We start from the raw sequence: 18060 nt of genomic DNA on the forward strand, positions 1-18060 counted from the left end.
GGCTGACTGTAGCCTTTGCGTTCCTCCCTTTTCCCTGACCCTGCCCTACAATTCCCTGATGTGTTTTCCAACTCAAGTTTTTAAATTATTTGGTCACACGCTGACATGCATGCAAATGTACACACGCAGCCTAACCACAATACTAAAGACATTTTTTTTAAAAGAAAAACCACCTACAATCCCGCCGCTTTAACACCTAATTTAACGTTTGCATGTATTTTGGTTACTGTTCATTATAAACGTATTTCCTTTTCCACCTGTATAATGAAGCTATTACGTCTACCTTAGTAGGGCTGCAGTGAAAATTAAATAGGATAAAAGTTAAGTTTCTTAGAGGTACTTGGCACACAGTTGGCATCTAATTTATTATTTATGATCTTGTATTAAACATTTATTACTAGTATGTACTAGGCATCTTATCCTGCATTTTACTGCGGGATACTGAGGAATAGACAGCTAGTCTCAGAATGTTATTCTAATACCACTGTAAACAAAGTAACGTGAGTAATAGGGGTGACTCTCAAAACAGTTCTGGGTCCAACCATTGTTTGGACAATATGCTAACTAAACTAGAAATGGACTAGAGGGTATTTGAAGCTACAAGGGTAGATAAAAATAACAAGAAAACTAAAAACAAACTTCAGAACCCCAACATTTAAGGAAAGAGAAAGCAAAAGAACCAGAAAAGAAAAATGCTGCCAAAGACACACCAAGGTAGTTTTGATCACAACACAGGGATTCTGCTTTTAACTTTAACTTAATGCCATATGTCTTTTTCCACATTCATACACTGTATTTTTTCTGATTGCTTAATCTTCCATCATCTTGGTTTTACCCAACTTACTTAACTATCTGTTCTTTCATTTTACAAATATGCATATTTACTAAATGTCAACTAAGTGCCAGACATTGTTCTAGGTACTTGAGAAAACAGCTGTGAGCAAAATAGATGTATTTTCTTTTCCTTCTGGAGTTTAAATTCTAGTGTATGTGTGTTTGGGGCAGGGCAGATAGACATTTAAAAATGTTATGTAAATGATTTATTATGTTAGAAGATGATAAGCACAAAGAAACTATAAAACAGGGAAGTACGATGAGGCTTTATGACGTGGTAAAATGTAAAATACAGTGGTTATGAATTATAAATTCTGAAAAATATTGAATAAGAAAATAGGTATAAGATTATAAATGTTATTTACTTATAACCAAAAAATAAAATACAGTGGTTAATGAAGACCTCTGTGAAAAGGGGAGATTTGCATTAGTACTTGAGAAAAGTGAGAGGATGAGCCATGTGGACATACGGAGAAAGAACATATGAGTAGAGAGAAAAGTCAATGCAAAGGGTTCAGTGTGACTGGGAAGGGTAGGAGGTCCTTGTGCCAACATACAAGTTTACTCTGACATTATTCTGAGTCATATGAGCTCACTCTGAGTCAGGCAGGAAGCCGCTGGAAGATTCTGAGCAGAAGAGTGACAGGATCCGATTTATGATTTGAAAAGGAGATCTTACACTTGCCTTGAAGGAAGGAGGATGGAACAGGGAAGATCAGTTAGGGAGCTATTTCCATAATTCAGGCCCTAGGACTTGATGCCTCAGAACTGGGTTTATAGCTGTGAGGGTGGTGAGAAGTGGGGAAGTGATTTCATTTCCTTTCAAAAAGATCACTCTGGCTGCTAAGTAGAGAGAGTAGATTGTAGGTGTAAGGGCAGAAACGGAGAGACCAGTGGGAGGCTACCACAGTGAGCCTGGCAAAGCTGAGCATGCTGTGATTAGAGTGGGGGCAGTGGTGAACAGTTCTCCATGATTACCTTGTAATTCCCATTTTTTTATTGTTATAAAACATTTGTTCTTCACATTTTCACCTCCATATTTCCCATCTTTTTTTCTTTTGAATTATTGTTTTCTTTGCATAAACTTCCAAGAGTAGGCATATAGATCCCCAAGGAAATGCTTATTTTTTGTCCTTTCATAAACATATTTCCATAGGTTCCACCCAAAGTATTGGCCCATTCATGTGTAGCAATGAACTGTGTTTTGCTATAACTATACCAGTTCTGCTGATGAAGTAGGGGATTCAGAACCCATCAAGGTAGAGTGATTTCAACAATGTCAATTTGACAGACCCATTTTGGTCCAGCAATTGTGATGTTGCTGATCAATTACTGTTATTTTTAAAATGAAACATTAAAAACACACCAAACTATAAAGAATAACATTACAAACACCCTATGTTCATTACTAAGATTTAACAAATATTGATATTTTGCTGCATTTGCTTCTCTTATGGCTTTTGACTACCAAATGTCAGTAGCAGATATCTGTGGTTCTTCAGCCTTCTTTTGTGATGCTTACATTACATCTGATTTTCCTGGTTGTTGACCACCAGGAAAATGACCATGTCATTTCTGACACCTCTAACTTTCTTCCATCTTCAGTATTTATATTCTTATTCATTTATTCAACTAAAAAGTTGTGTTTGCTCTGTGTCATAATGGGAGTTATGAATGAGGCACAGCTGAGTAAGGAGCTTAGGTATTTTTAACCGCTGAAAGTTTAATAGTTTGTTTTTGAGGCTATGTCTTAATGTTCTCAAGTCAAATTGTGCTGAAGCAGCTATGCCTGAATGGCATGTACCTATCACAGAACTAGTTCATGGTCGGCATTGTAGTTCCTTCTTTTCTTCTAGCATATCATACTTCCTTAGTAAGCAAAATCATTTCCCTTTCTCTTCTAAATCACACATTCAGACTATAATGAAGGTTGGGCATATTTTCAAGAAAGTAGTCCTTCCCATTCTCGACCTTACCATAATTCTACCTCCTCCTCATCCCCTCCACCCTACCCCTCTGCAACTTCTAAATGTACCATCTGCCTCCTACTGTGAAATACGAGGCACTTGATTAATGTACAGTTGAAGGACAGTTTAGGTGCTGCACACATAAGGCAGCATATCATAGTGGTTAAGATGAGGATGTTTGGCACTTGACAGACCTAGGCTGGTACAATAATAGTTTTCTAGGGTTGCCGTAATAAATTACCACAAAGTGGGCAGGCTTAAAACAACAAAAATGTATCCTTTCACAGTTCTGGAGTCTGGAAGGCCAATATTGGCAGGGCCATGCTCCCCCCAAAGGCTCTAGGGAAGAATCTTCTTATCTCTTGCTTGCGTGGGGTGGTTGCCAGCAACCCTTGGTATTCTGTTGTTGTGGCAGCCTAACTCCAATCTCTGCCTCCAGTCTCTGCGCCCATGTTTATGTGGCCTTCTTTCCTGTTTTCCTCCTATGTCTCTGCTTCCAAATTTCTTCTCATAAGGACACTGGTCATTGGATTTAGGGACCACTCTAATCCAGTAAGACTTTATCTTAGTTTGCTCAAATAAGGTTGACCAAATAAGGTCAACATTCCAAGGTTCAGTAGACATGAATTTTGGGAGGACACTGTTTAACTTGTATAGTTGGAGTCTAGATTTGCCAATTATTGACTGCATGACCTAGGAAAGACACATAAGCTTTCAATAAAGATAGGTATTGTAAGAATGCAGAAGAAAGGAAGAGGAAACCAGTTCTGACTGATAGGACAACATGGAAGAGGTATGTTTAAAGCAGGCCAGAAGACTTTAATAGGTGGAGCTTTAACTGCTGGTCGATGATTTATTCCAAAACTTTCTGCCAGATACCAGGTGCTGTATTGCAGTGAGTTCTATTCCAAGTGATTGTGAATTATAAATTTCCTGTAAATAGTTGGGGGTAGGGGAGTGGTCAGTACTGAACAGACATTCCTGGGTTTTAGTGGCAAGGTGGTATGTGGTGGAATTCAGACATTTCAGCTCAGGGACTTTGTGAAGACTCCAGGTGGTCCCGCCCCCAGGACTGGCTCCCAAGAGGGTGTGGGGAGGTGAGTGGTGGCCTTAGCAAATGCTCTGAGGACATTTGCAAGTGTACCTTAAGACTAGGACATTGTTGGAGCTGATGAGGGACCTTGAGGGAAGGAACTGTTCTCTCTCCCTTTTCTCTAGAAGACTGTTGGTTTGGCGAGTATGGACAGGAATTTGGTATTAGAGGCTTGCATGTTTATGGGACAAGATAGTTTGAATATAATTGAGGGGAGGCAATATCTGTATATCAGGAGGGAAATCTTGAACGAGGGGCTAGATCTCCCAGTCTTACAATTGCCTGGGGGAAATAATCACTAGCAATTTATTTAATATCTACTCTGAGCCAAGCACATTGCATCTGCTGTTGTAATTTAATCCCTAGAACAGTTCTTCCAGGTGGGCTTTATGATCCTCACTTCACAAATGAAAAATATAGGATTTAGAAAATACGATTTGCCCAAAGCCACTCTCCTGCCAAGTAGCAGAATAGGGACTCCAACTCACCTCTGTTTGATAACAAGGCCAGTGTTCTTAATGACTAGCAGTAGATTGAGCTAACCGAGTCAGGGAATAGTAATTCAGAGTGTTACGGAAAGACTCGGACCGAATACTGAAGGAAGCGAAGTGGAACCTTTACTATACATGCGGACCCAGAGGAGGCAGTCTCCAAATTCTGGGCCCGATCAGCAGGGAACAATTGCTTATATAGGGTCAGGGGCAGTCTGTCACTTAGACTGTTACTTCTGGCGCGAAAGCAAGAAGCAGCTTACAGAGCCAAGAAGCGAAATGTTATCTGTAGCACACAGGGGCAAGCAAGAAACAAAGGAAAAAAAAGCCATAAACAAGTCATTCCCTGGGTGCTGTGCTATGTTTTAAAATAACTGCCAATTTCCTCTAACAAGAGGAGTTTTCTTAAACATTCCCTGGGGCCAGGCAAAGGTATAATGCATTCAGGTCTGTTCTCTGTCCCTGAAGTAGGTAAAAACAAAGTCAGGAAACATCATGGGACTTCCCAGCTCCGTAAATGTGGAAGAGAACCCCCCAAGACTGCAGGAAAGGGGGCTCTGAGGCTCTTGATGGACCCTGAACTGCAGCTTGGTAAGAAGAGCATCTGCCAAGATGGAGGAGGCCAAGGCATGGACCCCCTGTCCCAGGCCTACAGTTGCAAGGGAGGGAGCAGGACTCCAAAGAAGTAACATCAACCTAATTAAGCTGAAGCTGAAGCTCTGGAACCCAGTAAAAGGACTTTAGTCTATAGTGAGGTTTTGCAAATGGATTCTCCTTTGGTGAATGAAGAGGTGGTAACAAAGCAGCTTCCTATGAGTTCAGAGGTTCGAAGTTCTGTCAGATGGCACCCCGGGATACAGAAGGAACCTTGCAGATGAGAATGACAGCTCCTGCTGAAGATCCACGAGGCATTGTGGGCAATAGTGAGGAGGGCTGAAAACCAGGAATGGTTAAATAACACAAGTTGCACAAGGAGGGAGAAGGTGGTACCTGCAAATTTCAGGGTGGGTTCCATCAAAGGCATAATTCTGAGAAGGAATATCTGGGAAAGAATATCCCAGAATTATGAGTGCCTCTCTAGAAAGGTAGGGTGATCACTGAGAGACAGTGTGGCCTTCCTCAAAATCAGCCATTTCCCTTCCCATTAACCACGGTTAGAATCAGTGGTTCTCAGTCTGGGCTCTTTAATAGAATCACCTGGGTGCTGATGTCCAAGTCCCATCGCAGAACAATTAAAAAAAATCTCTTGAAAACCTGAGCATTTGTAGGCTTTTTTCCTAACAGTCTCACTGAGATTAATTCACATGCCATACAATTCACCTATTTAAAGTGTAAAAATACACAGAATTGTCCCATATTTCATCATTCCTAAAAAAAACCGTACCATTCAGCCTTCACCCTCATACCTCCCATCTCTCATAACCCTAGGTGGCCATTCAGTCACTTTCTGTCCCGATATATTTGCCAGTTTTGGACATTTAATATAAATGGAATGATATATGACCTTTTGTTCCTGACTTCACTAGCATAATGTTTTGAAGGTGCATATATTTTGCAGCAGGAATCAGTATTTTATTCCTTTTTGTGGTGGAACAATATCCCGTCCTATGGATATCCTACAGTTTGTATACATACATACAAAACTCTGAATTCATAAACTTTGAACATTTGAATTATTTTCACTTTTTAGCTACCAAGAATAATGCTGTTATTACAAACATCTGTGTACAAGTTATTTTGTGGACATGTGTTTTCATTTCTTCTGGGGATGTATCTAGGAGTGGAATGGCTGGGTCACATGGTAACTCTATGTTTAACCTTGTGAGGTGCAACATCCCAGTTCATCCCAATGAGATCATTGGAATCAGAACTACTGACACCAACAAAAGGGTGAAACACAGAGGAACATACTCTGACAGCTTCACAGGAGACATTTCATAACCCTTGGCGGTCCCTGTGGAACAGCGAATCTGGCTCATAGATGGTTTTCCAGCTGCACCCAAGATGCTAGCGATCACTGTTGGCATGCAGGGAAGTGTGCCTTAGTGCCCTGCTCTTAATCCTACTTCATTCAGTTATACCAATGACATGGGATGAATATCTGAAACAAGAATTTTTCATCTTTTTCTAACCATGCAATCCTTTCTTCCAGTGAAATCCTCTGAGGAAGCTGGAAAGATAAAACCAATGAAGAGGAGCTGCTCCAGAGACTACCAAGAAGAGGGTGGGTTCTCAAGGTCCTGACTGCTGGGCCTTTAGATGCTCCTCACACAGCCCACCTCCCCCTGTGCCGCCCACTGCTCTGAGCTTTTCCTCACCATTCCCAGGGCTTTATAGAGTGTTGTTTGACAACTTGTAATCCTGGACACATTTTAATTGGTTTGTGGATAACCCAAAACTGAGAACATAAAATGCTTTTAGTGACAGACTCAGGGTCAAGATGAACTCTCCCAAAGATCAGTATCAGGTAAAACCAAACCCAGACTGAACTTCTCCAGAGTGGGTTGCTTGGAGAAGTGAAATGTTTTCTTTCCTGCAAGGTATTTAAGCATACTGCAGACAACTTTTCTATAAAGATGTCATAGGAAAGGATTCAAAAGCCAGAAAACAAGATAGCTGGCCTCGTGATTTTGATGGTGGCCACAGCCTTATGCCCTTGGAAGACCGTGGCCATATAGCCAGAGCTGTCTGTATCGAGAGGGTCTCTGCTAGAAGGGGTGGGGCTTGGCCTGCAGGATAGGAAGTTGTTTTTCTTCTTTATCTTTGTCCCAATTTTCCTAATCCAGCTCCACTGGGGTTTTGCCTTGAAAAAAGCTGGCAATGATCACAAGGTACCTCAGACCTACTATTTTTATTGTTTTAATATTTAATCTATTATTTTCCAACTAGATTGTAACTGTCATAAGGCCAGCATTTTTTCTGCTTTTTTTCAGTGATATGTCTAGGAGAGTACCTCGCATACAGTAGGTGCGATTAACTGAATGTTTGTATCTCCCCACAATTCATATTAACGGAATTCTAACCCTTCATGTGATGGCTTTAGGAGGTGAGACCTTTGGACGGTGATCAGGCGGAGAGGACAAAGCCCTTCTGAATAAGATGAGTGCCCTTATAAAAGGGGCTCCAGAGAGCTCTCTTCCTTTTTCTACCATGTGAAGACGTGTTTATGAGATGAGTCAGCAGTCTGCTGCCCAGGCAATGGCCCTCGGCAGAACCAGACTAGGCTGGCACCCTGATCTTAGACTTAAGCGGCTTCTAGAGCTGCATTCGTGAGAAATAAAATTCTGTTTTTGTAAGCCACCCAGTCTGTGGTAATTTGTTAGAGTGGACTATGTTAGTAGGGTACAATAAATACATGTTGAATACATGTCTTTATTTTACAATAAATACCACTAAATAAAAGCTATTGGATGGGTATAAAGTTTCAGTTAAGCAAGATGTGTACGCTCTAGAGATCTGCTGAACAACACTGTGCCATAGTTAACGTTGCTGCATTGTATACCTAGATCTTTATTAGGAAGGTAGAGCTCATGTTAAGTGTTCTTATCGCAATCGAATAAAATATCATTTCTAACTTCTTTGCGTCTGCACACTATTTCCCTTACCCCCATGCAGTCCTTCATGGTTTCTCTCAGCAGCCATTCTCGCTTTTATGACACACAGGGCGCAGTGTTCTGTCACTCTTCCCGGCCTCAGCTCTAACCCACTTGCTGCAACCCATCCCTTGCCCATCCTCTAACCTGACCTCCAGCTTCGTGGTCTCTGACTCACATCTCGCTCTCTGGTTTTCAGTCTTACTTCACCTGGATTTGAATTAGTCCTTGCGTGTTCAAGTTCAGGCAAGTTTTCTAACTGCTCTGTGCCCCAGGTTTCTTATTCACTCAAGACAAAAAGTTTTAAATCTGTGAAAAGAAGAGGAGTAAATGTAGAATGTTGGGAAATGCTACTATATAAAGGATCAGAAATAGCAGCATCTTGTCTCATAGATCAATTGAGCAGCATGTGAAGAGCTTAGGTTCTTGCATCTGCCATGCAGGCAGTATTTGTTAGCAATGACCACTTTTATTATTCTTGAGGCTTATGGTCTTTAGTAACTCATGCTTCAGAGCTGATGCTTGTCAACACCTTCTTCTCGATGATGACCTTGACTTTCCTTGGCCACAGTGAATTTTCTCCCTTCCACTGTGCTGCCTTGAGGAGAGAGCCCCAGGCAACCTCCCGAGACTCTGGTTCCCTCTCGGCAGCACCCACACCCTGCACTTGCGTTCAGAGCGGAGAGAGAACTCTGTCACCAAGGACTAGTGGTGTTACGGAGCAGCAAGGGGGTCCTGCTGCTGCCCACCACCACCGTCTAGGCAAAGTTCTGGAGGCAAGGTTTGGTGATAAAAAAGGGGTCTTTATTCAAAAGTTACACAATTTTGAAATAACAGCTTTCCACATGCATTAATCACTTAAACCTATCAATTAAGGCTAAACTTTTAAACACTTGAGTTCTCCTATCATTTCTCCCATTAGTTTTGAATTATCTTAATTCTATAGGGTTAGTTGACAAACTAAAACAAGATAATATACAGAAACTATCCAATTTTGGAAGAACGACAGGCTTCTGCCTCAGAGCCTGTCCCCTCTATAACACCCAGAGAATAACCCTGCCACCCTCTGCCAGGCCGGCCCAATCCTAGGCTGTACCCAGAGATCCTTCCCATCCAATATACTGTCTGTTGGGAGATGCAGGCAGCTATAGCACGATCATCCAAGCATCCCCGAGGAAGAAGAGAGGGAGCCCTTCTTTTATTTTATATCTTCTGGCCCATAATTCCATGTGCCCTGGAGTTGGTCCACACGTCAGCCAGTGCAGTCCTAGACTGTTTACCAGTGCCCCAGGCAACCTCCTCCCCTGGCCTCTCCCTGCTCCCTATTCTTCCCTGGTGATCTGATCAGATCTCTGTTTCAGTAGTTGATGCTGTGATTTTGCTTGGGCACTGTGCATTTAGTTGAGCTAGCTTCACATGCTTGGCACCAACTCTAAAAACCAAAAACCAACTCCTTTTGATGATGTGGGTTGTGGTCAGATTTTTAGCTCTATCAGCCACCAGCAGTTTTGTAGAATCTTTGCTGTTTATTTCAATTGTGCTTAGTTACAACAGCAGTGAAAGTGCCCTAAGCATTTCAAAACTGGAATAGAAATTTTGCCCTTGTTGCAAAGGAAAAAATGATTTTATTGTGCTTTTTCTAGGTACGATTATTGAGAAATGAACTGGTGTCTCTTGGGGTGTCTATTATCAGGGGATCTCTTGTAAGCACATTACCAATTTCAGAAGCTCTATTTTAGGAAAAAGGCAGCAAGAGGATTTGATTTTTATCTTAAGGAAACATTTCTCTGGCAGTAATGTGGGGAGTGGGGTGGGGTAGAGAAGAATAGGACTGGAGCCCAGGAGGGAGGGCAGCTTAAAGTCTGAGAGCCTGAACTCATAAAGTGGGTGGCAATGGTGAGAAATAGCAAGTTAGGGCTTGACAGAATCAATGAAACTTGCCAGATATGAAGCAACAGCCCAAATTTGGTTTCCATAAGAAATCCAATTACACTTGACATCTTGTGATCCTTAGGAATTTACTGACTGAAGAGACTTTGTTCCTTGATAGCTGTTGTCTTCAAGTCTCTGACTCACACTCTCTGGCCTCCAAAGTCCAAGTCCTTTCCTTGCTGCTCAGAACGTGATTCAGTCTTCAACTTCTAATAAGCTCTATACATGTGTGGGGGCAACTTTGCCAGCAAGTGCCCCCATCTGCTACGGATGAAAGTAACATTACCAAGACATGATCTGCTTGGAGAGGAGAGGTGGCCAATCTCTCAGAGGAGAAAGGCCAGGATCCCCTTCCTCGATGGCTTTTATTGGGATGTAATACACAGGAATACAGGCGGTAAGGATCAAACAGTAGATAACATTTCAAAGAAATCTGAGGGCTTAGTCTGAGTCAGAGTCTGTCAGGAAAGGGGGTTGCAGAAATTTTGGGAGACATACTTATCTCCTGCTCAGACCCTTAACATATGAATGAAAGCACTCTTAGCAGAGCAGATTTCACAGGTTTGTGAGGAAGTCTTTGCGATGCCAGATTTTTCCTTCCTGGACACTCTGGCCAGGCAAGGAGCTGCACCCCTCCCCAACAGGTATTCAGGCTTAAGTGGATTAGAGTCAGGAATCGCTTCTCCCAGAGGGCATGGGGACTTGGGCTTTGTCAGAATAGCCAGGAGGAGAGGACCCAACACTCACTCTTTGTTGCAGCCTCCTGAGTCCTTCCATGATGGCCTCCCAAGTGATCATGTCTGGCTTAGGTTGCCCCTCCTCTGAGGAGGTTGTACCTGTCATAGACTCATTGACCAAGCATTGGGGGCAGGGGAGGAAACAGAGACAAGCTTCATCTCCTTAGTGGCCCACATTCCAGAGCTCACTCATTCAGTCTTAGCCATGTGGGGGGCAGTTACAACTCCTGAAACCAGGCAGAGCAGTTCACAACATACATGTACTGAGGCTTATGGTTTATGGTGTCTCCCCTGGTATAATGTAAGCTCCATAAAGGCAGACCTCCTAAAGATTTTATTTATTTATTTTTAGAGAGAAGTAAAGGGAGGGAGAAAGGGGTAGAAACATTGATGTGAAAGAGAAACATCCATCGATTTCCCGTGGTACCCACTCTGACCGGGACTGAACCCAGGCACGTGTCATGACTGGGAATCAAACCAGTGACCTTTCGCTTTGCAGGAAGACACCCAACCAACTGAGTCACATGGGTCAGGGCAAGGAAAAGGTCTTTTTGTCTTCTGATGTATCCAAGGTACTTGTAATAGTACTCGGTTTATAGCAGGTACTAATAAATAGAATGAGCAAAGTAAAGCTTGTTCAATATGTTGAATGCTACAAAAAATTCAAATCGAATGAGAACAGAGAGGGTTTTAGGAGAGTAGGTTATTGGTGAGAGTAGAGCAGAGGTGTCAAACTCATTTTCACTGGGGGCTACATTAGCCTTGTGGTTGCCTTCAAAGGGCTGAATGTAATTTCACCTCCTTAACAGTTGAGGAGTAGTTACATTTATACAGTCCTAAAATTATTTTGGCCCTTTGAAGGCAACCACAAGGCTGATGTGGCCCCTGGTGAAAGTGAGTTTGACACCCCTGCCCATAGAGAGAGTATTTTTTAGTAGAGTGTGTTGTGGAAGGCAAAATGAAATATTATTTTAAAAATGATTTTTGTAAAAGGTAATGGAGGCACACAGTTTTGTGAGGTAAGAAAATAAAGCTGCAAGGATAGAGTAGTCTTCTTTATGATTTTTTAAAAAGGATTTTTATTTATTTTTAGAGAGAGGGGAAGGGAGGAAGAGAAGGAGAGATGAATCGATTGGTTGCCTCTTGCACGCCCCCTACTGGGGACCGGGCCTGCAACCCAAAGCTTGGGCCTTGACTGGAAATTGAACCATCGACCTTTCAGTTTGCAGGTGGGTGCTCGATTCACTGAACCACACCAGTCAGGGCTGATATTTTGTTCATTTATTATGTGTGGCTCGTGGAGGTTGAAATATACTGACCTTTATTTGGAGGGGATGATGACTTGAAAAAAACCTGTGTCTGGAAATGTACAGCTAGGTTCTCTTTCAGAGGACTGTTCCTCTTTGCCTAAGAAAATTGAAGACAGAATACAAATAAACACAAAGGAATTTCCAGTTTTAATTAAGTAAATACACAACAAAACATTTTATGTAGATATTTTGGAGTCAGGTTTTTTTCAAGACATATTTTAGTGCTCACTCATACAAAATTGCTCTCTCATGTTTGATTCATACCTTGATAGAGCTGTTTTATGCAGTGAGTGTTGTTTGACATCATTGTAAGTCATGCTCCAACTCCTAGAAGCATGCAACTCTTCTGGTGGAATTTATGAAAAGTGCCAAAGTCAGTCTGCATCTAAACTGGCCAACCCTGACCAGTGTGGCTCGGTTGGTCCGGCATAGTTCTGCAAAGTGAAAGGTCACCAGTTCAATTTCGGATCAGGGCACATGCCTGGGTTGCTGGTTTGATCCTGGTCAGGGTGCGTGCAAGAAGGCAACCATTTCTTGCAAGAGGCACTGATAAATGTTTCTCTCTCATGTTGATGTTTCTCCCCCTCCTTTCCCTTCTCTCTAAAAAATAAAAAATACAATAAAATAAATAAATCGGCCATTGTTTTTCTTAGTTGCTCTCAGAAGCCCACCTGGAGTATTCTCTGAAGTCATCCTGGGTGAAACAGCTGATTGAGACTTGATTTGCATGCCGTCCAGGTGTCCTGACTTTACCACCCATGCCTATAAATTTAAATTTTCTTTTAAATATACAATTGTGGTAGCTTGCATACCCTCCTTTTGGTGTGGTGGCTGGAAAAGGTCTTCTGGCTGGTCTGAGGGTCCCTGGGGCCATCTTGCGTGAGAGCAAGTGTGTCTCTTGTGCTCTTCTGCCTCAGCCTCCTTGTCATTCAGTCCACGTGGCTGCTGGTGACCCTCATGACATTGTCTCATCTGCTAAGCACAGCTGTCTCCAGAGGCACTGCTACTGCTACCACCATTGTGGCCTTAGGGGAGGGCACTCCTACTGCTCTGTCCTCTGCTATTTGGGCTTGAGAATGAACAGACACTTCCCTTAGGTTGTCATGGCCTAGAGCATACCTTGCTGTAAGTTTTAGCATGTATTTACTCAATGTAAAAATAGCAGAAGGAAAGTTCAAAATTGAGAATAACTAATAGAGGTGGCTACCCTTAAGAGCTTGCAGGCTTAGACCCATATGTCTTATGTTGTGTCTCCCGAGGCTGCCGCAGGAGCATGAGCCAGTGGTTCATTTGGCAGAGAATCCCAGGAAGCACTGGTAAGAGAGTGGAGAGGTCATTCAGAAAGGAAGTCTAGTCAGTGCGCACCAATAAGCATGCCACTGTGGGCACCTGGGGCTCAATCCCACTGGGGACCGTCGAGACACAATATAGAACCGCCCTGGCCAATATGGTGACCATTAGCTGCCTGTGGCTGCTGAGCATTTAAATGTGTCTACTCAGAAATGAGATGTACTCTAAATGCAAGATATGCACTGGATTTCTAACACTTGGTTAAAAAAAATCTCATTGATAATTCTTATATTGATTACATATTGTGATGATATTTTAGGTATATGGGGTTAAACAAAACCTGTTATTAAAACTCATTTCACTTGTTTCATTTTACTTTTTATAACATGATTACTAGACAATGTGAAATTACCTGGGTGACTCACATTATATTTCTATTGGACAGCTCTGGTATAGAACATGCCTACGAGTCACCTTACCTGAGAACTGAAGAAACTGGTTGGATTTACCCACTTGCTCCAAACCATCACTGACAAACACTGTTCTCTGGGAGTGTTAACTCCCTGGCGTTTCTGGCAGCCACGTGCAAAAGCAGAGTGTGCTTCGGAGTTGGAGAGAGCCCTAGGCAGAGAGTCAGTAAGAAGCAGTGGGTGTCCAGGCATTTGGGGGCGGGGGCAGAGCTGGTGTCTGGTACACTCTCTCATTCCTATCTCCTATAGCAAAGGCCATCCTCATGAACAAACCCTGCCTCCCCAAACACACAGTCATGGGCTTCACTCATGTTTATCCTCAGAATCTAGGCCTGACTAACCCCAGGAGGTATGAGAAGGTATTTGCTTATCTTTTCCCCTTCACTCAACTCTAGGGCAGCTTAATTAAGAAAAGCTTGACAGGGACATCCCTTCGAGAGAGAAACATACCTTCATTCTGATGGTGAGGTCTGGCATGGTGGTCTTCAAAAGACAAGGGACAAAAGAATGCAAGGCTTGGTATCAGTACATTTCCCAAGATCTGGGTTCCTCAGTGAATGCTACAGCAGGGCATCACAGCTCGGCCCAAACTGTGCTGGACCGACCCAAGTCCAGCTACTTTTCCTGCTTTCTCCTTCCTGTCAGGTCCCCACGTCTGTCCTGCAGCCCTGCAAGAAACCATGTGGCCAAGGATGCACAACTCCACAACAACAAGTCTTATATTATGGGCATAATTGCCTAACCCATATGGAGTGGGATAATATTTTAAATAATTATTTCTATGTTCTCACTCACCCACACATCTACACAACCCCTCCAACTCTGTGCTTTCTGATTTCCTGCAGTCATACCCTGGGGATCTTCCTCCTGGCCCAGAAAACTAGATATGAGTTACCCCCTGCTCTAGGGGAAGGATGTCACTCTTGAACTAGATAATAAAGAAGGCAGGTTTATAGTGTTTAAGTTCAAAAGTCACTGGTGCAGGCACAGGACAAAGAGCCAGATGCACAAGTGCATAGTTGCAAAGTGTGCTCTGCCCTCCAGACTAGAGATTCCACAGGCTGGGGGGTGGGGAGAGAGGAAGAGCCTCAAGGACAGAGAGCTAGCTGTACGCCACTGGAACGTGGCCCATCAGCTCAGCCCCGGAGACGTCCACCTGTCCCAAAGACCTACATTAGGCATCCTGTTCACCAAGGGTGAGGATTGCTCGTGTTGATTAGTTAGGTCTGAAGACAATTGCCTGTGTCCCAGGATTTCGTTCAGCTCTCTTCCAACAACCTAGGGCACTTAAAAGCTTCAAGATCAAAATGTTGGTCGCCTAGAGGGTTTTCATAAAGTAGTACCTGGGCAGGCAGTACCAAACAGAACTGACCCTAAACCTCTCAGCAAGCCAGGACAGTGGTGGACACACACTGTGTAACACCTCTGAGAGCAGGAATATTTCCCCGAAGGGAGTGTGTCCTCCTTGGAACTATGTCTCTGTGCATAGTTAGGACAAATCCTACATTAACGTGCAGGGCAGCTCTTCTCCTTGAAGCCCCCTCATTTAACCCTCATTTTCTGTCCCACCACAATCTGTTAAACAGGCTTCTCACAGCAGAGAAGTTTGCTCAAAGGCAAATCAACTGAAAAATACCAAGTATTCAAAAACCCGGAGGTATGAGCTCACCCAGTGTCATCTGGTATCACCTGCACCCAGACCACATCGCTGGAAAACCACTGCATGAGTCAGAAACAGTCAGGGAGGGGCAGAGGGCTGTGTGAGCTGCCCTCACGATTACATGTGGAGAGGTGTGTTTTTGGGTGGATTCAGGATGCAGTGTCTTGTTTTGTCGAGGTGGTTGGACTCAGTGTTGTTTTTTCACCCCCCAAAACTGGTGAAAGAAGAAGGTGGGAAGTCACCCCCAGGACCTCTGCAACATTTGGTGTCCGTAGGCTGATTTGGGGCAGTGTGCTTTCCTCTGTCACTGACTCGTGATTGCCGCTTTCCACCCACGGATGCTGGAAACAAGTGTTTAATGCCCTAGTGACCCAGCAAATATTTCAGAGGCCAGTCTTTTAAATATATTTCAGTGCTAGGTGATTGTGAGTTAATGACAGAGAAGATAAATGGAAAATAGTTGGATATTTGCAAGGAAATGAGCATAAACTGTTTATCGGGTATTATCACAGAAGCACACCATCTGCTGATGAAAGTAATGTAGGCAAATGTTTTTTGGGTGCTGATCCGATGAACACACCTGCTTCTCAGCACCAGCTGCCACACCCATACAATGTGACCCCACCCCCATAGCTGATTGGAATGGGCATGGACACCCGACCCAAGCTGGACCCCTCAGAGTCCAGCCCCTGGGAACTGAAAAATGGAGCCTCTGAGCCTGTTGAGAGCCACATTTGGCTCCTACGCACTGGTCTGCTGTGAGAGCGAAGGGAGGAGACGCGCGGGTGGGTTCAAGGAGAGACGAAGACGGTGTGGCCCGAGGAGCCCTGGCTTCCCAGGTCTGGCTCCAGGCCCTCCTGAGTGTTCCTGGTGCCATGATGTATCTAAAATAAATCCTCCCCTCTGCTTAAAGGCTTGTGTCTGTGTGAACCATGTCCTATTATTGTAACAGAAGCTCGGCCTGTTCTTACTGCTCACAAGTGACGTGACTGGAAACATCACTAGGAAGCCTCTGCATCTCTGGATCGCCACATTCCTTATAGCGTTCTTCCTTTATATCTTGAAGGGCAATTAGCTTGAGACATTTCTCACTTCCCTCACGGGTTCCCCCACGAACGCTGTCTTCTGGACCCTGCAGTTCACATGGAAGCACCAGGGGGCAGCAAAGAGCAGGACAGCTTCCCTTCGCTCTACATTTTAAAGTTGATTAAATTGGGCAAAAGGGCGAGGGGAAACGCATCCTTCCTGCCTCTCTTTTTCCATTTACTCGTTCATTTGAAACCTGGGGCACTTACATGCCAGGCACTATTGAAGACGCTATAGGACCTCCTGCATCATAGCGGAGGGAGACGGGCAGTAAACAAACATACAGCTAAATTAATTTCAGATAGTGAAGAGCCGTGAAGTAGATAAAACAGGGGAGGTAGACCGTGATTGTGCGTGCGTGCATGTGTGCCAGTGTGGCGGCTCCGTTAGAAGGGAAGTCAGGAAAGGGCACTTTGAGGGTGTGACATCTGATGGATATGGGGCTAGCAGAGACAGAAGGAACTGGACATGGAAACGTGTGAGAACAGCTTGCTAGAGAGGGAAACTAGTACTTCAAGAGTGCTGGGACCCTGTCCCTCCCCTCTGAACTCCCTCACTTCTTTCCTTTCCTCGAATATTGAATGAGTTCCCACCAGGAGTCAGGAGCCACCTGGAACAGATCAAAAGGAGAATAGGACAGCATCTTGCCCGGGAGGAATTCACAGAGTGGATAAGGAGAAAGAGAAGCAAGCCATTAAAATACAGCAGTTGTGTCCAGGGCAGAAGCAAGTATGAAGTGTTATTGGAAAGACGATGGGAACACACAGGAGGCCGAAACTACCTGCGAGTTTCCCTGAACACCTGCCAGCAGCTGGGTCCTCGAAGAAGGCTGAGCTTCTGAAGGACCAGAAAGTCGTTTAGTTCCAGTGTAATGCTCTTTACCTTAGCTGCCTTTGAAACAGAGTGGGAAGCTTATTGGAACAAGCCAACAAAGCGCACCGTACCGCACACTCACAGGGAAGCTCAGTAGAAAATTGGAATTGATTCAAGCTGCTGAGAAAACAGGAAAGGCGGCATTTATTTGCAAGGCTAGGATGCTGACATTTAACACACACACACACACACACACACACACACACACACACACACACAGCACTCAGGAGGACTGCGGGCAAAGGGAGGACTTGGCAGTCATCCCTGACAATGCGTAATCCAAGAACAAAAGTTCTGCAGAACAAGGAAAAAACCTTAACATAGCACAGGGTCAGAGTGAACTCTTTGGTAGTTATGTAACTGATTAAAGGTTTAAAGGAAACTATGTATTTATTTAATGGTATGACTCACTTAAATGGAACAGATTTTAAAAACCCACAGTGATTAGGTTTTCCATTTATTGGTGTTGTGGGTTCATATGATACTCAATGACATTGAAATCCAAAAGTATGGGAACCGCCAACAGAATGTGTCTCTGTAAGGACAAAAGAAGGACAGGTTGTAACATTTTAATAGTGTCAGAGGAAATGCTAACTCAGGCCACTATTCTGCGTGTCCTCAGACTCCAGCTGGTGGTGAGTAGGTGTTGGGTGTTAGGTAAACGGAAGGAGTGACTGGTGGTAGGAGGTGTGAATGTCAGAACGCAACTGGGGTTTGCGGTAAA

Source organism: Artibeus jamaicensis, unplaced genomic scaffold (assembly GCF_021234435.1).
Source record: "Artibeus jamaicensis isolate MK-2021 breed Jamaican fruit bat unplaced genomic scaffold, CSHL_Jam_final scaffold_1019, whole genome shotgun sequence".
Lineage (NCBI taxonomy): Eukaryota > Metazoa > Chordata > Mammalia > Chiroptera > Phyllostomidae > Artibeus > Artibeus jamaicensis.